Below are 23,947 nucleotides of genomic sequence, written 5' to 3'. Positions count from 1 at the left end.
ATGTGTGTGTGTGTGTGTGTGTGTGTGTGTGTGTGTGTGTGTGTTGTTTACACAGTGGGAGAAGAGAACAATGTATTTCCTTTTCGAGATTATTTTATCACCTTAACAAAAAAATTGAGGTTGTAAATGACATATATCATCCAAGATGTCTGAATCAACATTCCTTAGAATTGTGTGCATATACAATGTGTGGAAGGGAAGGTGGGGGTGGGGATGGTGGAGGAAAGAACATTATGCTTTCTAGAAGCTGCTCCAGCATGTGTGTAGTTCTAATCGGCAGTATTGGACCTGCTGCTGAAGTTGGTGTTAGCTCCCAAGAGGGATTATTAGAATTTGACCAAATGCTCCCTGTAAAACTTGGCATATACTACTTGAAGTGTTTTTATATTAGAAACACATACCATTCCTTGGCTCCAAAAAAACACCCTTTAAAAATAGATTACAATGCATTAGAGAGTATAGACATTGATGAGGGAGTTAGAAATCTAATCAAGAGAAATTCTTATTTCTGGAGTCCCCCTCCCCCACCTCTTTTCCAGCTGAAATCAGATAAACAAGCCTGTCTGTTGTCCCCCAAGGATGATTAGATTGTGGTGGTTGTGTTAGACTCTATGGATCAGACATCATAATTTACATATGTAAAGGAAGTGGATCAGATGAAAGATGGTTGAACTGGGAAGGAGCATAATGGCTATTCAAGTACTTCCATGCCTAATAAAGCCATTGTGGCTTTATTATTTGTGTGTTTGAGGAAAGAAATATAAAAACATATTGCAGAAATCTCTTTTGTTTAGGAAAGATTTTATAAGATGTAGCAAAGGGAAATGATGTGGGAAAAAAACAATTTGTTAAGGAATAGAGATTTCACATTAAAGCCTGATGATTTGGTGGGTTATCATATAAATGTTACATTTCCTCTTCTGGAATGGAAAACTACAGCCACTCCTATAATTCTGTTTTCCTCTAATAAAAAAAATGTTGAATAAAAATGTGGAAAAATTGAATGCTGATTTTCACCTCCCACCAAAAGATTTTTATTCTAGTAATTGTTCTAGTTAAGAATGAATAGTATACTACTCCCTTATCTTTAGCACTATAGTAAGAAAAAATTAATATATTGGCATTTTTTAAAGTAGTTTATATTTTAAAATAACTTGAGGCTCACACAAGTCTAGATCCTTTGCATAGACATTCCCTTCAACAAATCACTTCCATGGCTTGTTGATCTCACTGAGAAAATTCTGGAAACATCCAAAGTTAATTGTATTCCAGGTATTTAATGGCTAACTATACCCACAGGTCCAGGTCAGAAAAAAAACAACAAAAATATGAAATAGGTGTTTAGGGTAAAAATACATAAGAAAATAACATAAAACAATCACTGTGTACATTTCCACTGAATGATCTCTTCATATGCATTCCCATTTCCAGTGGTTGGACAGACTTTAATCACCTCCATAGACTTACAACTCTGATAGGAAAGGTTTGGCAAAAGTCTTCCAGCAGGTTAGATACTACAGTGAACATAGTTCCTGCAATTTTGCTCATTCATTTTGTAAGTTTGCAGTTACCTAGAACATTTCAGACCCTGCCATCATTATCCTCCTTTTCCCTCATGATTTTCTTCTTCCTTTTGTTTCTTCCTATTTTAAAGGTGTTTCATGGATACTTGATAACATGGGAAATAAGAGTCCCTTTTCTATTTCAGTGCATGCTTTTATTCTGGGGCCTAAATAGTCCAAGAATTAGGAATTCCATTTACATACTTAATTAAAAAATTTCAGGATGGTATGCCAGTTTTATCTATCTATCATCTATCTATCTATCTATCTATCTATCTATCTATCTATCTATCTATCTATCTATCATCTATCTATCTATTGCTGTTGTTTAGTTGTTTTCTATGTGTGTGTCTGACTCTTTGTGACTCCTTGTTGGGGGTTTTCCTGGAAAAGATACAGGAGTGAGTTGATAGTTCCTTCTTCAGTTCATTTCATAAAGAAGGAAACTGAGGAAAAAGGATAAAGTGACTTGCCTAGGATCAGATAGTTCATAAGTGTCTGAGACCAGATTTGAACTCAGGAAGAAGAATCTCTCTAACTCCAGGTCCTGTATTCTGTCCATGGTACCATCAAGGTCCTAGCTATGTTCAAATACATACACACATATACACATATATGTATATAATATATATTTCTATACACACATGGACTGATAGATATGATATATAAAATGTCAATGAAATTCCAATGTCAGTGAAAAGCTAGACTAAATTACATTATAAATGTTGCAGAATATTTACTATATATGTGACTCCACCATTTATACACACATACACACACACACACACACACAGTAAACATTCAATTTAGGCTAGCTTTTTTTTTGACATTGAAAGTGTTCTCAGGGGACTAAAGGATGAGGCTATTGAAATCAAGTTCTGGTCATCTGAACATAAAAGAACTATTAGGACCTTTTGGTTAATTCAGCTCCTTGGTTGATGACCACAATGCATAACTTGGCAGGGTAGCTTTACTCAGCTATATCAACCTGAGATGTCCTTAATGCATATCCTTGTTGAATTTTCTTCTCTTGTTATGGCTAAATAAAATTCTCTCCTCCCCCCCACCCCCACCCCACCACTGTTTTCTTTTTGTAAAGAGCAAATGCTTTGGGTGTATCTTTTAATTGTTGAATGATCTATGAGCCTCATTTTGTTCCAATATTGATCATAATTGACTAGGGTCACTAGAAGTGCCTAGCACTGGAGGTTATGGTCTGAGTAAGGCTCAGTCTAGAACACCATCTATCTTTAACAAAGATATAGCATAGCATGTGCCTAATATCTCAGTTACATAAGCTATCTACTAAATAGTTCTGTATAAAGTATTCACATTAGAATTGTAGCCCATAATACTTAGCTTTTATATAGTGATTTAAGATTTGAAAAAATCTTAACAAGTATTATCTCCTTTTTTATACCAGGAACTAGATGCTATTTTTTATTTATCAGTCATTTCAATTTTCTTCAACTCTTCATGACTCTATTTAAAGTTTTCTTGGTAGAGATATTGGAATGGTTTTGAATTTCCTTAATGGAAATATTGGACAGAAAAATATGTTTTATAATTAGTCTGTTCCATTTGCACAGATCATGTATTTTACATTGAACTTTGCTCAAGGCAATATAAGCCCTTACCCCTATCCCATTGTCCAAATTATTGAGATGAGGTCAATCAATGGAACTTTTAGTAAAGTACCTTGCCCCTCCCTGTCAAGGACAGGCCCCTATCAACAAAACAATGGATTCCTGCCCTAGCCTGAAAGGATTGAGCTACTACCTTTCATCAACATATCCCTCATTACCTCATCTCTACTCTCTGAACTACCTACCCTCCCACCTATGTCCATGTTTCTCTATGTTCCTCTTAAAATCTCACCCTCTACTCAGTCGAGTTACTTTTCTTCAGGTGAAGTTAGCCTACCATTGGGGAGTGTGATCCCCAGGTAACCTCTTGCTCTATATCTTTCCTTATGTCTCATTCTCACATGGCATCTTAGGTTGCTTAGGTTGCTAAGGAATCAATGGCTTCCAACTGCCTTTAGTCTTTCTCTTGATTAACTTCTGTTAACTACAGCAATTCTTAAATAAACTTTTTTTCCCCTAAATTTTCTTGGTTCAGAGTTGATCTTTTAAGGGAATTCCATCACATTTGCTCGAACTTTTAGCCAGATTCATTTTCCTGAAGAGTTTAACATTTCCTTCTCATTTTTTTCCAGCTCATTTTCTAGATGTTACAGAGTTAAGGAACTTGTCCAGGGTGACACAGATAGTAAGTGTCTGAAGTCAAATTTGGACTCAGGTCTTCCTGACTCCAGGCCCAGAATTCTATCCATGGCACCACTCAATTCTCTATAGCTCTCTGTGAAGGAGATCAGGTGCAAATACAAAATAGAGGTGGAGTGAAGGGTTGGAAGCTTTAGCATTAAGGGACATCTTCGCAGGGTTCTGAGTTCTCTGTGAGACTGATTTTTTCTGAGACTGCTTTAAAGAAGCCTGGAAGTCAATGCTGCTGATCATATAGGTGGCCTCTTCTGCATGTGAAGTGAGACTACTTTATCCCTCCTCTGTGCTGACTTTCTTCCTCAGATGATCCTATATTTTCTTAGGTAATGGAGGGTCTCCAGAGTCAAACTTCTCTGGTCCTACTGCTGAGTAGAGTTAAAAGTGCAACGTTGTCCTCTTTGTTGTTCAGTCATGACCCCATTGAAACAGTGTCTATGGGGGTTTCTTGGCAAAGATACTGGAGCAGTTTGCCATTTCCTTCACCAGTGGCAAATAAAAGTTCAGCCACTTGCCCAAGATCATACAGATAGGAAGTTTTTTGAGGCTGATATGAACACAGGCCTCCCTCATTTCAACTCCAACATTCTATACTATTTAACTGCCTCAAATCTGTCCTCTTTTTTCTTTTTCTTTCTTTCTTTTGGTTTTTGGAAGGTAATAGTGTTAAGTGGTTTGCCCAAGATCACACAGTTAGGTAATTATTAAGTGTCTGAGGTCAGATTTGAACTCAGGCCCTCCTGACTCCAGGGACAGCACTATATCCACTGTGCCACCTATTTGCCCCTGTCCTCTTTTTTCCTAATAAACTTCTTTTCTGTAAGAATTGCCAGGATATTTAGATTCAACTTTCTATCTGAAATACTTTAATGATATTTTGAATAAAATGAAATTAATCCTGACCCATCCCAGAAATGTTTATCAGATTTGAACATCCCTAGGCCATCTTCTCTCACACCCATGACTTAGGGAACTTGTTTCACTCTGATATTACCCAATTGTAGGTATTCCTTTCAACTCAGGCCATAGGGAATAAATCCCTACACATGTTCTGAGTGTTCATCCTAAAACAGCTGAAAGATGATTGTCTCTAAGGATCCATTGCCAACATAATGAGATATGCTGTTTCCATCATCACTATCAAAGCTAGATGAAGTCTTATGAGTCAGGTGGAAAAGACTTCATAAAATATAAATAAAACAATACTAGTTTTCTTTAAAGTCTGAGGTAGTCCTATTCTTGACCCTGTCTCCATATCCTGATGCCAGTCTGGAAAACTACAGCTTCCAAATAAACCAATGTGCAATTTCCATTCTTCAGTGCATCTAGTATGACAACTGTGTGAGCTGTGTTATCATGATTCCCATTTTTCAGCTGAGGAAACAGAGGCAGACAGAAGTTAAATGACTTGCCCAGGGTCACACAGCTAATATGTGTCTGAGACTGGATTTGAATTTTGTTTTCCTGACTCTAGGTCCAGTATTCTGGACCCTGCAGCACCTACCTGCCTTCCACCATAGTGGTAGTAAAGCCCTTTTCCTCCTCTGCCCATGTTCCCATTGTAGCTGGGTCTGATCTATGGTGACCTCTTTTTTTGGCAGAATTGGTCCACATTTCTTCAGTGAGACTTAGTTAGAGTTGTTCACTTTTTTGATCTCAGTGATGCCAACTTTAGGAAACAGACCATGCAGGATCCATTTTTATTATCACTGAAGGCTCTCTTTCTTCTTTATCAGGTTCATTTCTACTTGATCAGTTAGAACAACTCTGATTAATTGGGAGGATGTCCTTACTCTTACATTTTTAGGGACAATCATATTGTTTCACTGTATGAGGCAGCCATAGAAGTCAGTAGATGGAGCACTGGATTTGAAGTCAGAAAGATCTGAGTTCAAGTCCAGTCTTGGATGATAACTAGCTGTGTGACCCTGGACAAGTCATAACCTCTCCCAGTATCTTTCCTCACCCTTAAAATAGTAACAATAGCACTTTACTTCACAGAATTACTGTAAGAATCAAATGAGAAAATATACATAAAAATGCTGGCTGTTATTATTGTCAACCTACCTCATTTTGCTTTTTGCTTTTTTGAAATGATCTTTCAATCCTAATTAAAAAAAACTGGAAATTTTCTCTTCTTTCTTTCTTCTCTTCCTTCATGTACTTATCCTCTATACTCTCAGCGTTATCAAAGTGATTATCTAGCTCCTGAAAACATTTGGGGATAGTAATCCTATGATGCTGTAGCTTTAGAGTCTAGGATGGCTAAGATGGTTTCTCCACCTAAGGCTCTTTAGTAATCTACATTTCTCTGTAGCAGTTCCTTGAAAATAAAAGTATAAAAATTTAAATTCAAAACTACCCTCCAAACCTGATTGACCCAGAGGACTAAAGGGTAAGACTATTATTATCATTTCCTGGTCATCTGAATACAAAAGAACCACAAGACACTCTAGGTAGGTTCTGATGCTCACCCAATGGACAACTCAGACAAGAGAACTGTAGTCAGCTGAACCAAATTGAGATGTCCTTAATGTATGTCTTTGTTGAATACACTGCTCTTGTTATGGCTAAATAAATCTCTATCCCCTCCCCAATTACATTGTCTTTAGTAAAGATTTTCTCCCACCCCTTATCAAGCATATCCTGGGTATAGAATTTCACAGGAAAAGCAGCCTTTTCTTTTCTCTAATGGACTCTTGTGCCTTGGGTCTAAGCATCCGAGAAATAAAGTCCTTTCTTTGGTAGTCATGACTTTAGTGTTTGTTTATGACCACTGAAACTAAATGAATGAGGGTCTTCTCTTTTCTTCTCTATCCCCCCCCTTATGAAACTTCTAATTATATAGTTTAACTAAGCACTTGCAGAATTGGTAGAATGATCACTTTAACCAGATCTTTTCAAACCCTCTAGTTTCTATGACCCAAATGTATGTGCAGTAGGTATTTTAGGTTTCATATAAAGCATTATCTACACTTTTGAATTTAAGCTCTTTTGTGTGCTGCACATTTAAGAGGCCATCCTTTTCATCATGCTGTGACTGAGGTTAGGAAAAGCAGTCATAACTAAGGAATTGAAATAGATTGCATTCAGAGATTCAGGATAAATTGAAATGTGTCTAAGGGAAAATTTCAAGTTTCAGAAAAGCTGATACAGACTGAAAAATAAAGTGACACAAAAAGCAGAGAGATAATGTATTCCAAAAACCAGGTACATGATATGATGACCTAACCTAGTTTGACAAGTCACCACTTTTTTTCCTTAACAAAAATTAGTTGGTAGAACAAACTGGTGTGCTGTTTGCAAAACATCAAAACATTCTCAGTCTTCATTTCCCTTAGTCACTTGATGTTTTTTTTTGAGCTAGAGATATTTACTTTTTAAAAATACATTTTATTGGTGATCTTTGCCTTTATATCACCTCATTTATGGGTAAGAAAAGACTCCTTAATTTCCTTTTAAATTGGACTCTTCCATTTGATTAGAGGTATAGAAGGGTTTTGAACAGAAGTAGAAGTAGCCATAATGGGAAACATGGTTTTGGTAGGTAGTTGTCCTTTATATTTTAAGAGGACCATGTTGTCATATAAATAATGACATGACTTGCACATTATGTTTATTATAATGAGGGGAGTATTGTACAAAGACTTCCTTCTCTCTGCCTTTTCCAGAACCCTTTCACCCCTTGGCCTAGGTAAAAATTGATAAGAAATAGAATTTCTGATGATGTTTCGATGCTGAGGGAGTCCTTAGCTTTATGGAGGCGGGTCCCTCTCATATCAGCAAGGCACCAAGGTGGCTCCAGCAATGTTGGCAAAGAGCTAGTATATGATTTTCTGGTGACAGATTGGTAACATCACAGCATATCCAGATTGATGATTGGTGGGAAAAAAAGAGGGAGGATGGCTACTCTGTGTGTGTGTGTGTGTGTGTGTGTGTGTGTGTGTGTGTGTGTGTGGTGTAGTGTAGTGGATATGTGGATATGGATGCAAAGACACAGTTAATTAACCTGCTTGGGTCTTTGGTTCTTCATTTGCAAAATGAAGAGGCTGGAAACAATAGGTGCTTCCTAAATGCATGTTAACTGATTATGTAAGAGGGAATTTTTCTTGCCATAGATCTTTCTAGCAGAAGTTATTTTCCACCTCACATTCTTATGACATTTTGTACTTTCTTTTTTTGTATTAAGGTATTCCAATCTATATACAATTTAAGCTTCTAATTTTATTTCTTCTACTGAATTATAAGCCCTTTGAGACCAAAGACATGGTCTTATTTTTTAATTGATCTTTGGGTCTACCCAGCATAATGTCTTAAAAAATGAAATTTTTCTTAAATGTTTGTAGAATTAAATTAGTTAAATAACAAATAATTATCCTAATTGAGCATCTATAAATAAATATCATATCAAATTGGAAGGGAACATAGAGGTCATTTACTCCTCATTCTACAAATAAGGAAACTGAGGCATGAAGAAAGTTCAGTGACTTGTTCAAGGTCACCCAGATAAATAGAAAAGATGGATCTGAAGATAGGTTTTGTAATACTAAGTCTAGTGCTTTTTGTATTATTCCATGTAAACTGCCCCCCCCCCCCCCCCCCCCCCCCCGTGGCCAATTGACTGCAATTCTACTTGTGTTGCTATAAGTGAACTGGTGTGACCATTATCAACTATATAACAATCAAATACTATCAAATATATTCCAAGTATTAAATAATTGTCAATAGTATTGCATTGAATATGTGTGACAAATGCTTTATATCTGAAGTGGTTAGAATATCTTAGTGTATATTCATTTGACCTTTTACATTATTGTGAATTTTAGGGATAGACTTGGTTATCTACATTTCACAGATTAGCATATATATTTTTTGTTGTTGTTTTGTTGTTTCAGTCAAGGCTGGCTCTGGGATTCCCTTTGGTCCAGGCAAAAATACTGGTTTGCCATTTTCTCCATTTTACAGAAGAGGAAACTGAGGCAGAATCACACAGCTAATAAATGTCTGACTCTGGATTTGAACTCAGAATTTATATGGTGTCCACTATGTGCCAGTCACTTTCCTTATTATCCCAATTTTACAGTTAATTAAGAGAAACAGAAGTTAAGAGACTTGTCTAATGGGGGCGGCTTGGTGGAGCAGCGGATAGAGCACCAGCCCTGAAGTCAAGAGTACCTGAGTTCAAATCCAGCCTCAGACACTTAATAATTGCCTAGCTGTGTGGCCTTGGGCAAGTCACTTAACCCTAATTGCCTTGCAAAAACTAAAAGAGAGAGAGAGAGAGAGAGAGAGAGAGAGAGAGAGAGAGAGAGAGAGAGAGAGACTTGTCTAAGATCACACAGTTAGAAAGTATTTAAGTATTTAAGACCAGATTTGAACTTTCGTCTTCTGGAATCCAGGTCCAATACACTGTTCCAAAAGTTGTGTCTTGCCTAATATCATATGGGATAGTGTTTAAGGTCTGTATAGATCTGGTTCTCCTGACTGAGATCAGTACTCTCTTCACTACCCAAAGCATCTGAAGGGGCAGCTACTTCCAAAAACAGATTTGGCATGAATTTTTAAAAATACAAAGCATGTCTTTGGAAAAAGAGTTATACTCTAAGATGAAATAATAGTTCCTCTCCCTGAAATATGGAGCTATGCTTTGTCATTTTTGGATTGCAAGGGAATCCAGCATAGACATACTAGACAAAGTCAGATCAAAGCCCACATATGGAGGTATTCCATTTAAAAAAGATTTCCTCAAGGAATGATTTGTAGTACTTTAATGTAAACCATAAAAGATTAAAGGCATATTCTATGATAGGTTGGACAGTCATTTAAGGGAGGAGAGTCATTTTTTTGGTAATCTTAGAATGTAATTTTGTAAATAACCAAATTATATTAAATAATTAAAAAGAATAATGCCAGAAAAATAATAGACCAACCCTCTATATTGGTATATGATTTTCATTGATTCACATTAATAAGGTACCTTAACACAGTGGATAGTGTTGGACTTGAAGGCAGGAAAAATCTGAGTTTTTCTGAGTGATCATGATTAAAATATGTAACTCCTCTTAGCCACAGGGAATGTTCTAAGATTATAGATATTATAAACAAATTTTGAACTATATCATTGGGAGGTGTCTCCACATCAATGAAAATGTAAGTCTTCATTTAACACAGAGGCAGCTAGATCAAGTAGTGGATAGAACACTGGGGCTGAAGTCTGGAAGAGTTGAGTTCAAATTCAGCCTCAGACACTTGGTTAGCTGTGGAATCTTTGGCAAGTCACCTAATTTCTGTTTGTCTCAATTTCTTCAACCATAAAATGGAGATAACAATAGCACATATCTCCTGCTGTGGTTGTGAGAATCAAAAGAGATAATATTTATAAATTATTTAGCATTATATTGGGCACATCATAGGCACTATAGAAAAGTTATTATTATTATTATTATTATTATTATTATTATTATTTATTACATTTTTAAATGCCTTCTATGTATCAGGAATTGTACTTGTTACTAGAAATGGAAAGACAAAAACTCAACATCAGATTTAGAGTTGGAATTATCCTAAGAGACTTTTCAGTCCAACTACCTCATTTTATAAAGGAAAAAATTGAGACTCAGAGAGTTTAATTGGCTTTCCCAGAATCACACAGCCAATTAATCTTTGAGGTAGGATTTGCAGCCTTATCTTCCTGATTCCAAGTGCAATAATTATCCATTGCACAATGTGTGGTTCCAGGAAATCACAAAAACATACAACCCAGTTGTGTGCAGAGAAGCATGATAAACATTTCAGTTCCTGCCTTCAAGGAGCTTATATTAAATTGTTTATGTGTGTGTGTGGGGGGGAGGCAAAATGTACATAGGTAATTAACTGTGAAATGTAGGTTCAATCTAGCAATCAATAAAAATTTATTAAGTATCTACTGTGTCAAACACTGTTAAGTGCTGAGAATATAAAAAAGAGGCAAAAGTTAGGTAAGATAGGGAAATTTGACCCAGAGGAGATGAGCTATGGGCAGGAGGAAAGAGAGATAGGAAGAAAAAAAAGGTCACAAACCCCAGAGATAGTGGATAATTGATGAAAACAAGGAGACAATTAAGGGGAGAAGAGGATCTGTACCTTGAGCAACATCTAGGTAAATAAAGCACCAGGTCTGGAGTATAGAAGGCTCAATTTTCTGAGTTCAAATCTGGCCTCAGACTAGCTATATGACCTCACTGGGCAAATCACTTAACCCTGTTTGCCTCAGTTTCCTCATCTGTAAAATTAATTGGAGAAGGAAATGGCAAACTATTCTGGTATGTTTGCCAAGAAAACCCAAATGGGATCATGAAGAATTGGACATTATTGAAATAATTCAACAACAATAGCAGCAGCAGCAAAGAGAAAGACCTCTGGCTTTGGAGTTAGAGAATTTGGGTTTGAATCCTGCCTCTGATACAATTGTGTGATCTTAGGCAAGTTACCTGTTTGTGGACCTTGGCTTCTTAATATGCAAACTGAGAAGATGGGACCTAATAACCTTTAGAATCCCTCCCAGTCCTGAATCCTGGGCTATATAACCTGGGTGTAAGAAAGAATGAAATTATTTAGTTGAAGAATCATTGTGCAAAGTAAGCTTTGTATTATGTGTTTACCTACTAATGAGCTAATAACACACAGATACAGATTCATTCATTGATTTTGGCCGAAAGAACAAGCAGATGTGCTTAAAGAACCACACATCTTTTTTACCACTACTCGATGAGCCTGATCTTAGATTTGAACTTTCGTCTTCTGGAATCCAGGTCCAATACACTGTTCCAAAAGTTGTGTCTTGCCTAATATCATATGGGATAGTGTTTAAGGTCTGTATAGATCTGGTTCTCCTGACTGAGATCAGTACTCTCTTCACTACCCAAAGCATCTGAAGGGGCAGCTACTTCCAAAAACAGATTTGGCATGAATTTTTAAAAATACAAAGCATGTCTTTGGAAAAAGAGTTATACTCTAAGATGAAATAATAGTTCCTCTCCCTGAAATATGGAGCTATGCTTTGTCATTTTTGGATTGCAAGGGAATCCAGCATAGACATACTAGACAAAGTCAGATCAAAGCCCACATATGGAGGTATTCCATTTAAAAAAGATTTCCTCAAGGAATGATTTGTAGTACTTTAATGTAAACCATAAAAGATTAAAGGCATATTCTATGATAGGTTGGACAGTCATTTAAGGGAGGAGAGTCATTTTTTTGGTAATCTTAGAATGTAATTTTGTAAATAACCAAATTATATTAAATAATTAAAAAGAATAATGCCAGAAAAATAATAGACCAACCCTCTATATTGGTATATGATTTTCATTGATTCACATTAATAAGGTACCTTAACACAGTGGATAGTGTTGGACTTGAAGGCAGGAAAAATCTGAGTTTTTCTGAGTGATCATGATTAAAATATGTAACTCCTCTTAGCCACAGGGAATGTCTTATTTCCAAATGTCTTCATTGCCTCTCTTTTTCCCTGATTTTTTCTCCCTTCAATCTCATTGGCAAACATGTTCATTTCTTTTGTAAACTCATTTTGAAAGGTGGTCTCAGTTTTGTGTGTGTGTGTGTGTGTGTGTGTGTGTGTGAGAGAGAGAGAGAGAGAGAGAGAGAGAGAGAGAGAGAGAGAGAGAGAGAGAGAGAGAGAACTTTTTGAGGTGGGGTAAAACATGGTCAGACCTATACATTAGGAATATCAATTTGGAAGATGTGTGAATAGAAGGCAAGTGGGCACAGAGAAGTCACAGTATGATTAGGTGGTGTTATGACAATAGTGTAGGAAAGAGGTGTTAAGTACCAGGCTAGGGTACTACATGCCATTTCTTCTTTGGAAAGCGATCTATTTCTCTTACTCTGTATGGATTTTAAAAGGGGTGAGCCTAAGTTGCCTGTCCTTGACCTATGCTACTTACATTTGAAATCCTTGCAGAAGACCAGATTATACCAATATCTGGTCCAATATCCTCTGTGTTATAGCATGCAGAGTGTAGTGGTCCTTTCTATATTCCATAAATCCTGGCTGGTAAGTTAGAGCCACTTTTTTTTTTCCTTTCCCTATAGAGAAATGGGAATAGAAATAACATAGAGAATTACCAGTCTTAAAGCTAGCTAATAAAATGATCCTTTTAGTTTTATTTCAGGATGGTTTACATTTCTTAATAGTTCCAAGATATTAAGAGAGGCAGTGTAGTCACCCTTACTTAAATATTCATCCTTTTTCAGTCCATGATGGTTCATGAACTTACTGCAAGATACCAGCCAAATATAATTTACTTGCTTTTACAGTCCAATGAGTATCAAAATTCTTTATTGCAAGCTTCAATTTAAACATAGCCTCATTATTTATTAATGTTAAAGTATCCAAAGGGCAAAGAACAGTGCCTAGGTTTGTTGCCAGCGTCTCTCTCTCTCTCTCTCTCTCTCTCTCTCTCTCTCTCTCTCTCTCTCTCTCTCTCACACACACACACACACACACACACACACACACAGACACACAACTGAGACTACCTTTCAAAAAATGAGATAAAATGAGATTTTTTTTGCCTTTCTGTTACCTTCTGCTTTTCCAGTATTAAATCTATAGCTGCATGCACACTGTGTTTAGATTTCTTCTAGATTTAGCATTTTATGATGCTGGTGGTGTTCATTGTCATTAGCACACTAAATGCAAGAATCCCTTGCACACAGTAGGTGCTTAATAATTGTTCATTGATTGATTGCTGGAACTGGCTCATACTACCTTGTGAGAGTATATAGCTAAATTTTCATTGAGAATGCATTTTATATCTTGATAGGCAAAATGCTACAAATCTGGGCTTGATTTATAGCTTTGTTGATTGTCTGAACTTGAGAAACTAATGGAGAAAATGTTAACAATGCAACTTAAATTTTATATTTTTTTTCAGAGCTAGTTGTGAAACATTTATCAATACACTCCTGACTACCTCCCAATTTTCTTCAATTCAATTATATCTGATATCTCCTATAAAATCATAAACCTCTGGAGGGCAGGGATTTTGTCTTCTATCATGGGGGGAGGGAGAATCAAAATTTACCCTCAACTTTTCCAAATCACAGAACATTCTAGGTAGTTACTTCAATATTTGAATGAAATAACCTGAAAAAAATTTTGTTAAATGTGTGGAAAATATTGATTGGTGTATCATAAGTTCCTTCTGTAAGGTTTTAAAATACTTGTCTCAGATATTATGTTCTTATTACTTGTGAAACTCTTGATGGCTTTGCTATCACATTCCACAATGGCTTCATTCTCAGAATACCCTTTATCTATTTGATGATGGGAGTAGTTCTCCTATGAGCTATGAATTTGTGTATTGAAATACTTTTGCCTGATTTGAGTGATAAATAGAGAATCCAACATATGCAAGGAAACTAAAGGGAGGGGTATAATTGTACCCTGGTCTGATAGCATGGTGGAAAAAGGGAATGCAACTTGGAGAGGAATGAAGATATGACTGTCCTCAATGACTATCTACTTTAATTCATGCATGCATGAATGAAAGAATTTATATAAAAATCACTTAGAATATGCCAATCACCATGACAAGAATTGTAATACCAATATAAAAACACAGTCTCTTTCCTCAAGAAATGAAGATAAATAATTTTGTTGTTTCTTCATTTTAGTGAAGTCTGATTGTTTATGATCCTATTTCAGACTTTTTTTTTTTGTTTGCAAGGCAGTGAGGTTCAGTGATTTGCTCAAGGTCACACAGGTCTGTTTAATTTAATTGTCTGAAGCCAAATTTGGTCCTGACTTCAAGGCCAGTGCTTTATCTACTGCTCCACCTAGCTGCCCCATTTGAGATTTTCTTAGCAAAGATACTGGAGTGGTTTACCATTTCCTTTTCCAGGTGACTTTACAGATGAAGAAACTAAGACAAATAAGGTTAAGCGACTTGACCTGGATCACATAGCTAGTGTCTCAGATTGAATTTGAACTCCGGAGGAAATGAATCTTCCTCACTCCAGGTGCAGTTCCATTCATTGCACCACTTAGTTGCCTTGTAGATAAATAATGCACACAAAATAATGGTGGCTAGCAAGAGGCACTTTGATTCAGAAAATTACAAGGAGCGTGAGTGAGACTACCAGGCAGTAGAATTTATTTATTTGCTTTTATTAAAATATTATTTATTTTATTCAACCAAAATTCATTTTCTCACTTTCTTACCCACCTTCTCCTTCCTGAGAACATAAGAAAAGCAAAAATAATTAAAAATATGTAATCAAAATACATTTCTACATTGACCATGTCCAAAAAAATTGTCTCATTCTGTATTCTGATTCTTATCATGAAGTAGGTAGCATTGTTTCATTGTTAATCTTCTGGATTCATGTATAATCAGCACATTAGTATTCTAGTACATTTCTAGTACATTTTTTTGCCACAATCTGTTCATTTATCCCCTGGTTCATGAGTACCCCTTAAATTCCCATTCTTTGCCACCTCAAGGAGCTAGACATATTTCTGTGCTTTCTTAGAGTGTATTTTACTTAGACTAATCCTTCTTTTAAATCTCAAATTCTTCTTCCCCTTTTCCTCTTTCCCTCCTATTTTGCCTGTTGAGTGACATGTACTTCTACAACTGACACTTCATATATGGGTATGTATGTGTGTGTGTGTGTGTATGTGTATTTTTCTTTCTTTTGATTGATTCAATTGAGAGTGAGGTGTCAACTACTTCAACTCCCTCCACCAACTTGTTTGCCTACTTAGGTTAGAAAATTTTTCCTATCTTTTCCCTCCTTACTTCCTTCCCTCCAGCATATTCCTCTTTCCTTGACCATTTTTCCATTTTTTTTCTTAAGATCATCAAGTCATAACAGAACTACTCCCAGAACTTATCTAATTGAATTCCCTCTTTTACCCCTAATTGTGATAGATTTCCAAGAGGGCACATGTATCATTTCCCCTTTTTTGAATGTAAACAATTTATCCTTGTTTAGTCTTTTATCATTTTCATTTATATATATATATATATATATATATATATATATATATATATATATCCCTATTTATGTTTTTTTCTGAACTCTTGGTTTGAACTTCAAAGTTTCTTTACAACTTTAGTCTTTTCATTAGGAATACTTAGAAGTCCTTTATTTCATTAAAGATCCATTTTTTTCCTTTAGCATTATAATCAGTTTTGCTTGGTAAGTTATTCTTGGCTGCAAGCCCATATCCTTTGCCTTCAGGAACTTTGTATTCTAAGTACTTTACTTCTTTATAGTGGTGGATGTTAACCATATTTGATCCTGACCTTGGCTCCTTGGTACTTTAATTTTTTCTTTCTGTCTGTCCTTGGTCTTTTCCTTTGACCTAGAAACTCTGCATTTTGACTCTAATGTTCCTGGGAGTTTTCACTTGGAAGTTTCTCTCAGGAGGTGACTGGTGGATTTTTTTATTTTTCCATTTTGCCCTCTGGTTCCAAGAGACATGAGCAGTTTTCTTTTAAGATTTCTTGAAATAGATTTTGTAGGCTCTTGTTTTGTCACTATGTTTAGACAATTCAATGATTCTAACATTTTTCTCCTCATATTTTCTCCTACATATTAATGTATTTTTTTCATTTTTTAGACTTTTGACTTTATTATTTCCTTTTTGTTGTTGGTTTTTTTGGAAAGGCAGTGGGGTTAAGTGACTTGCCAATGGTCACATGGTAATTTTTTAAGTGTCTGAATTTGGCTTTGAACTCAGATCCTCTGACTTCAAGGTTGGTGCTTTATCTATTGCACCACCTAGCTACCCTGACTTTCTTGTTGCCCTATGAAGTCATCTGCTTCTATTTGACCCATTCTAATTTTTAAGAAGTTTGTTAGTTGGGTAAGGTTTTGTATCTCTTGTGGCAAGCTGTTAATTCCCTTTTCATGTCCTCCTATCCATGCCACCATGATAGCTCTTTATGGTGAATTTCTTTTTGGTTTTGTTTGCTTAGCCTACTTCCTAACTTTGGTGTTGATGCTAGAGAAAGTTTCTGAGGTATTTCTATAGAGAAGATGTAGGCTGGTGCTCTTGCTATTTTCTTAGGGCATTAAATGTTGTGTTATTTTAGGATCTCAGAGATAGGCTGAAAATCCTGCAAGCTTTCAATACTTTCAGAGAGATCTGATCCAAAGTCTAATTGTTGCTACCTTGGTTTGAATTCTACAAGTTCTTGACCTGGGTTTGGGTCTAGTAGACTGCTCTTGGTTTTAGCTTCTATCAGCCAGCTGGAAAGCTCTGTTGGTTCAGACTGGCAGTTTTGGGTTCCCCTTTTGCCTGGGATTCCTGCCCTGAATTCCTTTACAGAGTGGGTTAGATTTTGGAAATGAGATCCTGCGCATGTCTGAACCACTGCAGCTGCTGCTTACTTCTGAGCTTAAATTCCTCCTTTCTTAGTATATTGCCCAAAATCTCCCTTCTTAGGAATACAGCCTTTGTGGATGGGTCTATGACATAGAAATGGGTAATGGGCAACAAAGTTATAAGTTCCCATCTAACCCTATAGCAGTGCTACTGTATGTGTTTGGTAGAACATAGGTATGGATCTGGGACCTGTTCTTACCCTGGTGTACAGCCACAGCCTGAGTCCTGGAGAGCATAAGACATATGGTATGTGTCTGGCCAGACCCTATTCCCACTGTCTGCAGATTTCCCTGTCTGTCTTCTTAAACCAAGCTGGACTGGACAAATGACTCACTGTGTCTTTTTCCATATTTTTCTCATCAAGATTCATGTTTTCCTGAAGCTAGGTGGTGCAATGGATAGAGCACTGGCCTTAGAGTCAAGAGGACCTAAATTTAAATTTGACCTCAGACACTTAATAATTACCTATCTGTGTGACCTTGGCAAGTCACTTAACCCTTGCTTAAAAAATTTTTTTAAAAGATTCAAGTTTTCCAGATCAATTTTGAAGAGATTTGTGGAGGTTATTTTGACTGGTCTGAACCACTATATCATCTTGCCTCTCCCTCCCTTAAGTCCAATAGATTGGCATATTCCTTATTTATGTAATTCTTTTTTTTCCTTTTTTTTCAGTTTTTTTGCAAGGCAATGGGGTTAAGTGGCTTGCCCAAGGCCACACAGCTAGGTAATTATTATGTGTCTGAGGCCGGATTTGAACTCAGGTACTCCTGACTCCAGGCCAGTGCTTTATCCACTGTGCCACCTAGCCGCCCCTATTTATGCAATTCTAAGAGCAGAATCTCTTAAGGCAATTGTGGAAGGAAACAATAGCCTTAGAAAAGGATGAACAGAATCTAATATCCACCTTTATGTCCCTTGACAAGTGGAATACATTCTTCCCTATGTCTATGATAGCCCTATGATGATACGATAGCTTAAGAATATTGGTTGAAGGGCATCAAGGTGGTGCAGTGGATAACACTGGCCTTAGAGTGAGGACTTGAGTTCAAATTCAGTCTCAGGCATTTAATAATTACTTAGTTATGTGACCTTGGGCAAATTACTTAACACCATTGCCTTGAACCCCACCCCCCAAAAAAAACCTCAAAAGAATATTAGTTGAGCTTATTGTAATCACTCAAATATAGTTTCAGCTTTTTAGGTGCTTATGTCTCATCTGGAGAATCCAGTGTGAGACAACAAATGTAGTTTCTATTTTGTTCTCAGAATGATTTAATATATTGTTACCTAGATGGCCTTTCAATCACACTAATTCCTTGACAAATGATAACATAATCTTTTGGAAATTGGGTGGAAGGACAAGGAGTTGTGCAGTTTGGGAAACATGCTGACAATGTCCCTTTCAGCATTACATTTCATAAAGATTTTAGTTCCTATCCTCTTATAATTCCACACCTAATTAATAATACTTAAATTGTTGTGTCAATACTAGTCAAATAAACACATTTTTATTCATGTTGAAAAAGACCTAATCTTAACACTTTTCTCTTCCAATATTGTGTCTTCTCACTGGTTTCCCCCTATGTCTAGAATGTGATCCCTCCTCACCCCTACCTCTTGACTTTCCTAGCATTCTTCAAGACTGAATTAAAATCTTACTTTCTGCAGATGACCTTCCCATAACTTCCCTTGACCACATTCCCTCATCCCTTTTTACCACATGTCCCCCCCACCCCATTCCCTTCCATCTGTATATATCTTTTATATTCTTGCTGTTTTCTCTCCCATTTGAATGTAAACTCTTTGAGGGCAGGGATTATATATTTCGCCCTTTTCCAGCTCCCAGGACTGTGCCCAGTATAAAATGCTATTTAATGATTGCTTGTTGACTGGCTGATCATTATATATTTAAGAACCTTGCTCTGCAACTCTTTCTTAGAACAACACTGATGCAGCTAAGCTTCCCACCAGTTCAGATGAATGACGATGAAACAGAAAGGCACTCATATTGTATGTTAAGTTTTCAAAATTGAACTGTAGAGAAACCCAGAAGTGTTAGAATACTTGTCTATGTTTTTACTTCTGTGACTTCTCAAAAGATGTTTATATAGAAGCCATTGACACTATGTTAGGAAAGCACTTTTTCCCTTTTAGGGCTCTTGCAGAGCTTATCCCATTGAGTGTGCAGAGGGGAAAAACCAATCTGCTGCCTCTCGGGTCTGTTTCCCTTTCTCAGTACATTCTGCACATTGTATTTAATTAAAAGTGTGGTCATGGAGCATTATTAGCAGGAGGGTGTAGTTCTTACACAGAAATGGCAATGACATATTCAAGTAGGACTGGTGGCCTCAGCTGGAGTGCTGGGATGCTCTAATTAGATGGGGAAAGGTCTTAACCTCTCTTGCCTTCCAGGGTTTTAGACTTTTTATTTTAGGAAATAGAATTCCTTTGGGGAAATTTATTTTCTTCTCTCTTTTTCCACATCCCAGATTGTCTTCTGGTTCTATTCCTGGCTTTACAATAATAATTGCAAATCATTAGCACAGTTTAAGCTATATAAATGTTAATAGTTATTGTTAATATATTTATTTCCCAATACTGCTTCCTGAGTTAAAGGAGAGTTCTCAGGTTCTTAGATCTGTGGTCTAGATTTTGATACTCTCATTCCTAGTTTTTTTTTCTTTAGTTTTCTGAGGAGAAACATCATGGAGCACAGGCAAAAGTTGAACATAGTTAGAAAATCTGAGTTCACATCCTTCCTCAAACATACCACCAGTGTGACTATCATGGGCAAGTCTCTGTTAGTACCCCCCAGGCAGATCTCTAAAATGATAAATTGCAATGTTGTTTCTTATCTCTTGTTCAGGTAATTTCTAGAAGTGAGCCTATTTTGTATTCTTTCTGTGCCTTATAATATATGTGTTCCAGGCTCAATTTCTAGCTATTCCTTGCTGATAAATTAAGGGTGCAGTGGATAGAATACCAGCCCTGGAGTCAGGAGTACCTAATTTCAAATCTTGCCTCAGATACATGACCCTAGGTGTGTGACCTTGGGCAAGTCACTTAACCCTGATTATCTCACATCTAAGGTCATCTCTAGTTCTCCTGATCTATATCTGGCCACTGGACCCAAGTGACACCAGAGAAGAAATGAGACTGGTGACTTAGCAAAGCAGCCCCCTCACTCAAATCCAATTCATGTGCATGTCATTGCATCATTTCCCTGATGTCATGGTCTTTGAAAACGAAGGACAAACATCAATCAATTAATCAATCATCATGAAATTAAAAACAAAGATGGAGATAAACCCAAGGCTGTATAAATCTGCTTTGTCACATTCGTACAGGTAACTTCTCCCTTATTTTTGCTTCTTTGTTGGGTCATTTGTTTGATGAATTTGTAGTGAAAGCCTACTATTAGACATGATAAAAGATTCCAAGAAGAATAAGGAATACCCTTTTCTTCAAGTAGTTTGTAGTGTAGTTAAAAGATAGGTTTATAGATGTAGTAAGGCAGGATGTGATATAGAAGCACACATAATGGAAAAGATTTGAACAGTTATGAAGAGAACCAAGAAACCTTTTCCTTTAATGTGTGGACTCTGCAGCTCAGGGGCAAAGCTTTCTGCAAGAGAGGCTGTGAAAAGACAGGGCTTCTGCTGGTTCATAGTAATTATTAGGAATCTGGATTTGGATAGGCATGGCCAATTAGGGAAGTTTTCCTGAGTCAGACAGGAATGTTGAAGTCACAAGTATCTGTCACAATGCAGAATTGTATTAAATTCTGCATGAGAGTAGATGGATATAGCATGACAGCTTAGATACTAGAACAAGTTAAGAAATCAAATTGTCCTGTCTTCAGAGGAACAGGCAAGGAGGAAGACATGGATGTTGCCGTCATTGAAATACCCAATGCAACTTACTCTACTGAGATTTTCTCTATTGGTCTTAATAGTTTGTTTTCATGGGCATGGTGGTGGTGGGGGAATAGCACTATTCCTTTGTCAACTGGGTTTTGAAGTGAACCTATTTTGGGTTCTTTCTGTGCCTTATAATATATGTGTTCCAGGCTCAAATATTTATTAAGAGTGTAAAATTTCTAGAGAAAAAATAAAGATGAATCAAATTTAGTTTATCCTAGGGTCTAATCTCTAAGCATGACACATTTAGTTTATTATAAAGTCCTCAAGATTAAAGCTTGTTTGCTTTGTTAAAGGAAAAGGGTCTAAAAATCTTAAGTGATATATAAAGAGATAAATACCACCTGAGAGGGTGTCAAGTCAACGAAATCAGAAAATGAAATTATTGATGTCAACTGAATCGTGATGTATGAGTAAGGTTTTAGCTGATAGGCTGGTGGATATTCTAGGCAGAAGATGTGTCTAAACATAGTTATGCAGGTGAGGGGGTAGTAAAGAAGTAGGAAATAAAGTTGGAAAGATATATTAAGGTTTATAATATGGAAAGCCTTGAATGCCATATGGGGTCAGGATTTTTATTCTCTTGGCACTGGGAAATCATTTAAGGTTTAGATGCAAGTTCACACACACATACACACATGTGCACACATATGCACACATGCACAAGCATGTGTGTATGTGTGTGAGTGAAAGAGGACTGATGTGATAAAATGGAATATTAGGAAAATTAATGTTATTAGTGCGTATAAATATTGAAGGAGGGAGGAATGGTTAAGAGATTATTGTAATGTGAGGGACCTTGTAAAGGGATGAAAGGAATATGCTAAATTTAACTTTTGAAATTGTGACTTTAATTTTGATATAAATTTAGCTTTTGAATTTTAACTGACAATAGGCATACCAGAAGAACTATACATAGAGTGAGATGTTGGAAACATTGGACCATCACATCTCCAACTCTAGACTTGTCTAAGATTGCTACTTAAAAAAATTCTAAAACACAGTAAAAAGTTAAATTAATTCTTACTGATTTGATTCAAAACCCAGTTGATAAAGGAATAATGCTATTCCCCCTCCCCCCCCCCCATGCCCATGGAAACAAACTCTTAAGACCAATAGAGAAAATCTCAGTAGAATGAGTTGCATTGCTTGTATTTTAATGAGGGCAACATCCATGTCTTCCTACTTGCCTGTTCCTCTGAAGACAGGACAATTTGCTCTCTTAACTTGTTCTAGTTTCTAGGATTAACTTGTTTTGGTATCAGGATTATTATCTAAAAAACTTCCTGATTGCTTGTTTCTTTTTTTCTTTTTAATTTTTTCTTGATAAATATTTAAGAAATTAATTGTTTTTCACTTATTTATTGGAAAACTTTGACTTCCATTCTTATCATTCTGGTTTTTATAGTTCCTTTGTCCTCACTTGTTACTATGCTTGCCATCCTCCTCCTCAGACTTTTTGCCTCAACATACACATATGCTCACAGGTGTGTACATACATATACACACATACATGCATATACATTCTCTTGTTTGCTATACATTATATGATAGCTCCTGCCAATCAAAATAAAGCAAAGAACCTTTAAGGATGGGTGGAAAATCTATTTAAAACTTTACCAAAGAAATTACATTTAAAAGATCTTAAGAGGGTTATAAGTATTTCTTTATAATTTTTTTATAATCTTTGTTCTATACATGGAATATCAGTATTTTTTAAAAAAATTAATGTTGCAGGTCACCTAAAGTGGCCTAAAGAATGAATGTACAGTGGGCATAAGTTGATTGATTGGTTACTAATGAAAAATTGCACAGGAGAATTGGTGAAAAAAATGGGGGGATGATGTCAGGACCTGTGATTTCATTTGTGTAGGGAACTTTAGAAATTTAGAGAAATTCTCTCCATTAATATAGATTAACAATTCATCTGTGACTTAACAGTTTTAGAAAGTGGTCCAGAGATACTGAGGGGCTTGGTGATGATCATAGTTACATCATTACTTTTATGTCAAAGGTAAATCTTGAGCCCATGGATCTTATTGACTCTAAAGCCAATATTCTATTCATTACACATGTTACCTATGGTGTAAAAGATATCAGAAAAATTGATTGACTGGAAAAGGATTTAGGCAGGTCATGTAGTGAGAATGAAGACAACCACTGGCTAAGACCCAATGTTCTACTGCAAATGTATCAAATTCTCAAACTCCTAGCTGCATTGTAGACTACAACACTCAAGAGTACAGTTTGAATTAGATTAAAATGTAATTGGTAGATGTTTAACAAATAAAAATACAATAAAACACAAATAATGATAATTTGTTGTTTTCTGAGTCAATGGGTAGTTAGTTCCCAGAAATTCTTATATATGGCTTAGTGTTCCTGTTTTTACTTGAGTTTGATATCATCGTCCTACTGGTACCCACACAGTGTTGAAAAACATTCAACATATCCATCACAAACCATCATAATGCTTAAGGTTTCCACCATATGGAAAAGGACCTCCTGGGTAGTAATAATAGGGCAGAAAGGAGAGTGAAAGAAAGAGGTTTTGAACGTAGGCAAGTAGGAGGCTGGTGATACCATTAACAGAAATATGGATGACGTGAGAGGTTAGAGAGTTAGAAGGACCTATTATAATGCAGACATATGATTGTGGTACTAGTAAAGTATCCGGGAGAAAATGTCTAGTAGGGAAATGTGGCATTAGAATTCATGATGATAAATTAGAAGTAAATAGTTAAAAGGAATGTGGTGTTATGCATAATGTGCTAGGCCTGAAGT

The 23,947-nt window shown here is 36.3% G+C and overlaps 1 protein-coding gene across 1 annotated transcript in view; it reads left to right on the top strand.

The window, feature by feature from the left end:
* The window catches only part of TMEM163 (transmembrane protein 163), a 288,446-nt gene that overhangs the window by 7,201 nt on the left and 257,298 nt on the right, over window positions 1-23,947 (top strand). The window lies entirely within an intron of this gene.

This window comes from Macrotis lagotis, chromosome 1 (genome assembly GCF_037893015.1).
Source record: "Macrotis lagotis isolate mMagLag1 chromosome 1, bilby.v1.9.chrom.fasta, whole genome shotgun sequence".
Classification (NCBI taxonomy): Eukaryota; Metazoa; Chordata; class Mammalia; order Peramelemorphia; family Peramelidae; genus Macrotis; species Macrotis lagotis.
Note: the sequence above shows the minus strand (reverse complement) of the source record. Positions and strands in the feature narration are given on the sequence as shown.